Below are 9,096 nucleotides of genomic sequence, written 5' to 3' on the forward strand. Positions count from 1 at the left end.
TTTTTTAAATTGAAATAAAACCTATCACGTAGTATTGGAAATACATCAAAATATAAACTGTTACAATTTTTTTTTGGAATTTCTAATTCAAAATACATCAAAATGAAATAAAACCTGTTCCAATTTAGCATACAAAAAGAGGACCAGAAGATTGAATAATCTAAAATAAAGTCTATCACAATTATTTTTGAAAGTTTCTAATTCAAAATACATTCATATAAAATAAACTTACCACAATTCAAAATATAAGAAGATGATTCTCTCCACCACAATTAAAACATCATTTAACTAAAAAAATGTTAGCATTTAATCCATCCTCTCCAAACAAAACTTGTTTGTAGTTCACTCCTCTTGGAATTGTTGCTGGGTGACATCTAATAATAGATCCTGTATAAAAGGAGAATAACCAAATTGTAAAAACATATTGGAATAACAAAATTCCAAACAGGCACCTAACAACTCCCATGACAAAATTTCAAAAGCCTTTTATCAAGCTACATTCAATCAAAAATAGAAATTGAAAAAAAAAAAAAAATGAAAATACCCATGATAACTCCCTAATGAACATATTTACAGATGCTTGACTATATTGTGCGTGATGTTTCAAAATGTGGTTTTGTAATAGGCAGCTAAATAACCCTTATTAAAGTAGTTTCACACCTTAGATCCCTCAACTACGTTGAAAGACTCACAAATTCTTAATCTCTTCATTTGTTGTTATCCTGAAATTACTCTTATCCATCACCTCTATAGGAGGGAAAATGTTGGAAAGTTTGAATAGAAACAAAACCAAATGAACTCTAAACAATTTTTTTTTTTTTTTTTTATAGGTGAAAATAGTTTTATTAAAACAAAACTACCTTGTGAAAATAGTCACAAAGTAGCTTAAAGAATTACAAATGGAAAACTATCTACACATAGATCAAATCTATGAAATAATGAATAGAGTTGTAAACTATAAAATTAAAATTCCAAACAATAGACTATTTTAATTTTTTATGATGTTCAAAATTGTTCATTAATGGTACATATAAAAAAGGAATATGTAACGACCTAAGGAAAAACGCCAGTCACATCTATACTATACTTCAAAAGGACTAGTCACAATTGAGGCTCCTTGTAGTTATTAATAAAGCTTAATTTAATCAAATTTGAGCATTACAGTCTCTCCCACTTAATCCCTAACATCCTTATTAGGGCCTACTTTGTGGGGGTAATGTCTCTAAGCCTACGAGGGATACCGAGTCGACTCTGATACCATACGTAACGATCCAAGGAAAAGCGCTAGCCACATCTGCACTATACTTCAAAAGAACTCGTCACAATTGAGATTCTTTGTAGTTGTTAATAAAGCTCAGTTCAACCCAGTTTATACTCGATGTGGGACTCATCATACACCCACAAACAGCACACAATCAATCAAATTAGGGCATCACAAAATATCATTCTTATTCAAATTATAAACAAGAGTGGTTTCAAACATGCAAAGTGCAAATAAGAGGATAGCTTAAGGATTTTACAATAAGTTGCCACAACCTTGATACCAGAAATAAGTATGACCAAAAATTCTATTTAAAAACATCATTTTTTTCAGGAGTTTGGTTATGTTGCTCCAATTTCTAGGCCTTATGAATTGGATCAAATAAGGTGTATAATTTGCTGCAATATAATTAATCCGATCTAGGGTTCTATAAATGGAAATTTCAATCAACGAAGCCTTAGAAAAATGACAATAGCATCATAACCTCAAACTAGAGATTAGGATGAGGAATTGTGCAAAATTAAAACAAAATCAAACAATTCAATCATCCGATCAAGATCAAGCAATTGTTACCACGTTGTAATAGGAATCCCAAATTATGTCATATACTTTGTAATCTCCTCATAGTTGTTGTAATCCCTTTAGTTAGTTAGTTAGCTAAGACTAAGATGAATTAGTTAGGATTTGAGTACATGTAGTTCATTTAATACATGACTTCATTCATAAAGCATATGTTAAATTAACAGGCCAATTATTTTGAGTCATGTGAGGCAATGAGATTAGAGTTAGTCTCCTTTAATACATAATTGTAATTAAAATAAATCAATTGCTCAATATATCTCTTTCTTTTTCTATAGAAAGTGACTACCTCAAATTAAGTTAAATCCCTTACAATTTATATTCGTCCACGTTAAGTACCACCGGATTTTTAACACAATGTGTGAAGGAATAAAAGAAGAAGTAATCTTAGAGTCTCATATCGCCAAAGAAAGCACATGAAGATATGTTTATAAGGAGCAATCTCTCTCCAATGTAAAATTAATTATTGACTGCAGTAAGTAAACCTGGAAAGCAAAATCGACCAAAGGAACGTGGAACCACAATGTGAATACTATTTGACTACTTGTCCCCATATACACTAAAGCCGGAACTAAAATCCAAAGCAAAATCGACTAAAGGAACGTGGAACCAAAATGGGAATACCATTTGACTACTTGTCCGGTTGTCCCCATATACCAAAGCCGCGCTTGGAACTAAAATCCAAATACTATATACTCGCTTGTCCCATATATCCCCATATACACTATTCCCGCTGCTTGTCCCATATATCCCCATAATAATTCTCCAACGTGGGCTAAAATCCAAAATACTCCCCATGGACAAAACCAACCTTTTAAGTTGAAGAACAAATTTCCCTGGGAACACCATTATTGTGAGTTGAAAGAACAAAAAGTTATCAGATTGTAAGAACAAAGTTCCCTGGGAACACCATTATCAAATAGTTTCTCATTGATTCCCTAGAAAGGTTCCCTCAAAGAACACCATTACTCATTGATTCCCTAATAAGGCTCCCTCAAAGAAAACCATTATTGTGAGATTGTGAGTTGAAGAACAAATACCAGACCTTACCATCCATCAGACCTTGTCCGAAAAGCTCAAGCCAACCTGGCCATCAATCGTGATCTCAATCCAAAGAATGGATGGGAGCACAGAGGTGGAGTCGCAGACCATTTCCGATTCTGAGGTTGATCACGAAAGGTTAGTCTAATGACTTCATTTTCTTCTTCATCATATATGCATTTTTCCTTTGATGAGGACAACAGATATTCCTCGAACCGAAATCCTTACCGAAAGTGACCATTTAATTAACCCCAGTTTGGTGGCCGGGAGAGTGATTTTTAGAAGTTAGAACAGTGGCCCACGTGGCCTTGCCTTTTGAATTTTTTTATTATTAATATATGAAAAGATATTTCGTGTGCTTTTATCAAAATTAAAAATTTTTTTTGGCATTTTACTATTTGTCTAAATTGCTTTTTATAAATAATTTAGTTTTAAGCTTTATTTTTTATAATAAATCAACTTTAAGTTTTTTTTTTTTTTTTTTTAGAATATCAACTTTAATTTCTTGTATATTAAAATAAATTCTACTTTAACCTAATATAAGTGTATATACATATGAAATTTCCTTCTGAAAACTTGAACTCTAATCATTTTCTCCACACCTTATCTATATTTATATACGATCATCCTAAGGTTAGCGGTTATTTAATTCTTAAGGTCTGGCTTGTGTTCAGTGGCCAATGACCACTGGACCCGTCAGGATAAGAACACATATCTAATTTTAGATATATATTAGCATCGTAATACATCCAGTGACACTAGCCACTGAATGCAGGCTCCGCCCTAATTCTTAACTACACATGTTTTTATCTTATATAATTTTTATTTTTAATTTTTTTAATTTTTTTATTTAATAATTAAGGTTAAAAAGTTACTTTCCTTTTTCCAACTCTCGGTCAACCGTCAAATTTGCCCTTTTTAAAAATGACAGCTTCTTCTATCGTTTTAGCTCAAAAAAAAAAAACAATAGCTTCGGACGCGGACAGAAAGCGTTGTGATCTCCGATGGCAGTGGCAATGGAAGTTTGCCGTTGCCGATCTGTGTTAAGAAACGTGAATTTCAGAGGTTGGGATCCAAACCCAAACCCCCTATTTGGGCATCAGAACCCCAAAATCCATTGATATCAAACAACGGCATGCGTCGAGCCGCAGAGGTTAGGAATTTTAGAAATTAGTGCTCGAACAACGCCTCTTCTTCATCTCCTATAAAAAAAACCTTAACCCTAAGTCCCTAACCATGACTATTCCTATGCCCTCTTATCTGCCATTTTCAAGTCCTCTCTTTCTTTGTTTAAATTTGTTTGTTACTTGATTCTATTTTTATTTAGTAGTGGATTGTTAACGATCTGATTGAAATCTTTAATATCTCTATTCTTTTGCTTTTCAATTTTGATCGTTATTTTTGATGGTTGGATCAATTTTTGTTTATTAATTGACTTGTTGCCTTTTGTTTTCTACAAGTCTCAGGGTTTTATCAATTTGGGCAAATCTTCGTCAAACATTGGAACGGTTTGGCTTCTGGGTTTTATCTCTCTATTCCTTCGTTTTTCTATTTCTAAATTTGATTGTTACATGGATTAATTCTTGTTTAATAATTGATTTTTTTTTTTTTTTCTAAAAGTTTCAACTTAAATGCGGCTTTGAATTTAGCGATCAGGGTTCAATTTTGTAAGCTTTTTATCACATATTTAACAGGGTTTTTGTATAAATATGTTTATGTATGTACATATATGTGCTTGTATGCCTAATTGAAGTTACGCTTTAGCTTCTGGATATGCATAGTTTGGGGATTATTTAGTAGGGTTAGCTAAGCAGATTAGGTCTTTGATATTTATTAGGGTAAACATTAATGTCTTTTTTTTTTTTAATATTGAAATTTCAATTACCACATGTGGTTATTATTATTATTTTTTATTTTTTTTAAAAATCTTACCATATAACCTATCTGGTTAGTAAGATTTTCTATATTATATCTGTTTAATATTATATATTATATGGTAAGATTTTTTATTAATATTTGAAAATTAATAAAAAATAATAATAATAACCAGATTTATTAATATTATATGGTAAGATTTTTTATTTTAAAATCTGTTTAATATTATTTTCTACATATTAAGTCAATTCAATATTAATTTTCTATATATTATATCTGTTTAATACTCTTCACCTCCAAATCGTTTATTTCCTTGACCTGTTTTATACACCTTCAACTTAAATCATAATATTTTCAAATTAATGCATATAACAAGATCATCTTAGAAATCTTTGAAGCTAAAAGAATTTCCCTTTTCCCTCTTATATTTTTGGGGAGAAGTTAAGTGGATTTTGAAGCTAATGGATTTTTTGTTTGTGTATGTGCTAGTGATAAAGAACGTGTTTTCTTTGAAGCATTTGATGTGGATCTTGTCTTCTTCGATGCGATTCTGGTTGTCATAATTGGTGTACTCTTTCATTTCATGGGTGTCTCGCCACTTGAAACACATCTTGGTATCATCTCACTTTTAATAGTGGCTACAATTGTCTATATCATTGCAAATTTGTTGATAAAAGTACAACCGCAAGATGCAGATGCTGCCTACCGTTTCATCTTCGGGCTTGTTTGTCTGGTTTCTGGAATTTTTTCTGCTGAGCTACTTCTTGCATTAATCATTTCTCCCCTTAGGTTATTCATGTTTGATTTATGTCTAATCCTGACCTTTGGGGTACTGCATCATTGGTACCAAGGAATTTATGAGGGTCTTTACAAAACAACTGATATGGTACTCAAGGCAGTACATATCTTGTATAACAAGATTTTTGGATTACTTTGTTGGATGTATGGGCGGCTCTTACAGATATTCCAATCAGGAGATTCTGATGCAATTTCTTCAAGGGAAGGAGATTTTGAGACGCAGCTGGCAGTAATTCAGGATTTAGTGGCCTGATATTGTGAACTACCTACAAAGTAAGCAAAATTTTCACTTACGCAATTTTCCCTGTGGAAGTTTGAATTTATTTTCACTTTGTTCTCTGACTTGTTTTTGCAAAATATTGTAGAAGATTGTCACATTTTGATTTTACTAAAATGGCTAGTCCCCATGCCCCATGTTAACAAGTCCTACCTATTGAGTTGTTTTTGATAGGTTCTACTTATTATCTCACCCCTTTATCTTCTCCTTTTAGGTGTTTGAAGCAAATCCTGGATTGGACTAAAGCCAGTTGCAACACGGATATTTGATAGAATATTGATATCATTAAAGTCGTCGAGAAATTTGGACTCAATGGAAATGGCCTTTTTTTTAGGGGTAACTCAATAGGAATGGATTATCTTTGTTGGAACCTCTTTTGGGTAGGGAGATTTATAATTGTTGAGGTTGCCACTTGCCGGTTGGAAAGATTTTATTTCATTAATGGTCTGTTTGGTTGGAGGAGTGGAAAAATGGGAGAATAGAAAATTAGTGAAAGGATGGAAAAGTAGGAGGATAGAAAAGATTTGGTTTTCTCTCGTGTGTGTTTGGTTGGAAGGGTGGAAAAGTGAGAGGGTGGAAAACTTTTTTATTTGGTTAGAGAGAAAAAGAGAAGAATGAAAAATGTAATTTCTATAAATTGATTATTATGGTCTTGTTATATAATAGTGGAAAAGTGAGAGGGGTAGGTGAGTGTAATAAAGTAGAGGTATTTGTATAAAATGCATTTCTCATAACTTTTCTCTCTTTATTTTCCTCCCAATTTGGGAGGATAAAAAAGAGGGCCTATGAGGAAAAACTTTCTTCCCTATTTTCTGTCTCTCTTATTTTCTTTCCTCAACCAAACAGTAGAAAACAGCATTTTTCATCCTATTTTCCTCTTCCTATTTTCCATCTCTCTGTTTTCACCCCAACCAAACACACCCTAAAGGGGTTAGAGTTATGACTATGATAGTTCTGACAAATTTTTTAGAATAACGGTTAAATTTCATTTTATTTTATTATGGTAAGTCTCAAATTAAGTAGATCAATATATATTCGTTAGATAATTTGATAAATTATATAGACAGATAGACATATAGGTTGAGCATGTAGTGGCCTCACTTTCTCTAGGCCCCTTATTGGGTTTGTGGTATGTCATAAACTTTGTGTCTTTGGGAGATTAAGGGAATAGGTGAAAATTTTAGATAAATTGAAAATTTAATACATAGATTATGGTATACAGAAAAATATAGAATTAGAAATGGATAAATGTCCTTACAAAAAAGTGGTTGAGGTTGGGAGGATAGGGATGGAATGTTGTTAATGACACTTGTTTTAGGAGAAGAGACAATTGACATAGTCTCAAAGACTTCTCAAACAAAAGTTAGAAGAATCAATTGGACAAATTTTGGAAGGATATTAATCATGAATGAATTGATTTAGGGGGTACCAAACTGAGAAATAATTATTATTGAATGAGGCCTGAATGGTTATATCGGAAAAAATAGTGGGAGTTTTGAAAGAGCTAATGGGGGCCAAGGTTATGGAGTAAGAAATGCATTAAGAGATGTTATTATAGACTTTAGAGCAACATAGGATTTAACATTAATGAACACCTGGTTTAAGAAGAGGGATTCCCACATTTAATTTAATTTATAGTAGATAAATTTAATCCTTACTTGAAAAGTTAATGGTAGATGTTTTAAAGGTTGAAAGATGATATTAGGGGAGAACATAACCACTCAATATAGGTTGGTGGTACTAGATATGTGCATTAGAAAGTTAAATAAAAATAAAAATGAAATGAAATCAAAGGAAGAGAGAGAGAGAGAGATTAGACAGTGATGGGGTTTGAAGGGAGAGAAACAAGTTGTGTTCAAAGATAAATTGACTTAAGAAGACAGGTATAGGTGAAGATGATGATTAGATGTGGAATGAAATAATTAGTTGTATTAAAAGAGTAGTTAATGACGTATTTGGAGAATTTAAAGGATGGGGCCAAGGCGCCTGTTACTAATAGTTAATGGGTAACATTATTCAGTTCTGAAGAGTAGATGGACAGTACAACTAAACCATTGTTAAGGAGGAAAAGTGTTATTAATCCTAATAATTGGTCAAATTGTAAAAATAAAAAATAAATAAATAAATAAACATTTTCTTTTTTTAGAAAACAAATGTGTATCTAGGCATTTTAATTTGTTGGTTTTCTAGAAGCAAGAATTTCCCCATAAAGTCACGCATCTATCAATATTTTTAAAGAAGCTGCAAAAATAAAATGTTCTACTAATATTTTATAATATAAAAGACTTTAGTATAATTTTTTAGTAACTACATATTACTCTGCAACCGTAAGCCAACACAAGCCAACTTCCACTGAATGTTGATCTAGTTTTGAGGAAATGTGCGGATGCGCAGAAGGTAAGCTTGCAATCTGTGCATTAATGATACGTCCGTTATCTTTGTCTCAAAACTCCATTCCCTCAAAACCTTTTTCTGTTCATAATGTCTTTTGGACAAGAATTTCCTGCCCGCAATACTGCGGCAGTTGCTGTATATAGGACAGGTAGTGTTTTTCACTCACTTAGAGCAAGGAGAAAGAAGTGGAAAAGTATACAGACGTATTGTATGATCGTTGGATACCTATTAAGTTAAAGGGAAAATGTTATAAGATTGTTATAACACCAATTAAACTCTATAGTATCAAATGTAAGGCTATTAAAAAGCAATATTCATAAAATGAGTGCAGGCGCGCTACAATTTGAGGCCTAAGGCATGATAATTTGAAATAAAATTTTTCGTATATCAAATAACTAAACAACACACATATATAACTTTCTATATTAAGATTTTTTTATTTATAGTCTATATTTTCAGTTTTTTATTTATAATCCATTTGATTTTTCTTATGACATGGATTTTATTAAATTAGTTCTGAAAATAAATACAAACCGGCAATATTGAATGGATTATTTTTAGAACTAAATTAATAAATATTGATCATGTGCAAAGGAGATCGATTAATCCATCAATGAGGATATGAGTTGGTTTGAGTTGGTTCATGTTGAGTGAATGAAAAAAGTTATAGAAATTTCTAAAATAACATTAATAGAAGTAGTAAAAAATGACACATCAATAAAGGAGACAGAGTATGATTAGAATGACAAAAAATAATATATGTGGCCAACTCTGATTAGTCTGTTGAGGATCCCTAGTAGATTTCAAAGTTTTGGGACTAAGGCTTGGTTGTTGTTTATATTTTAACATCAAGATTAATGCATGTATGAGG

General features: G+C 31.8%; 1 long non-coding RNA gene across 1 annotated transcript; it reads left to right on the forward strand.

The window, feature by feature from the left end:
- Window positions 1-3,840: 3,840 nt before the first annotated feature.
- On the forward strand, window positions 3,841-6,286 carry LOC115965555. The gene is made up of 4 exons (XR_004086106.1): window positions 3,841-4,034; window positions 4,348-4,389; window positions 5,246-5,827; window positions 6,046-6,286. It is a non-coding gene; the product is annotated as an uncharacterized LOC115965555 (long non-coding RNA).
- The last annotated feature ends 2,810 nt before the right edge of the window (window positions 6,287-9,096 follow it).

The sequence above is a fragment of the Quercus lobata genome, chromosome 10 (genome assembly GCF_001633185.2).
Source record: "Quercus lobata isolate SW786 chromosome 10, ValleyOak3.0 Primary Assembly, whole genome shotgun sequence".
Classification (NCBI taxonomy): Eukaryota; Viridiplantae; Streptophyta; class Magnoliopsida; order Fagales; family Fagaceae; genus Quercus; species Quercus lobata.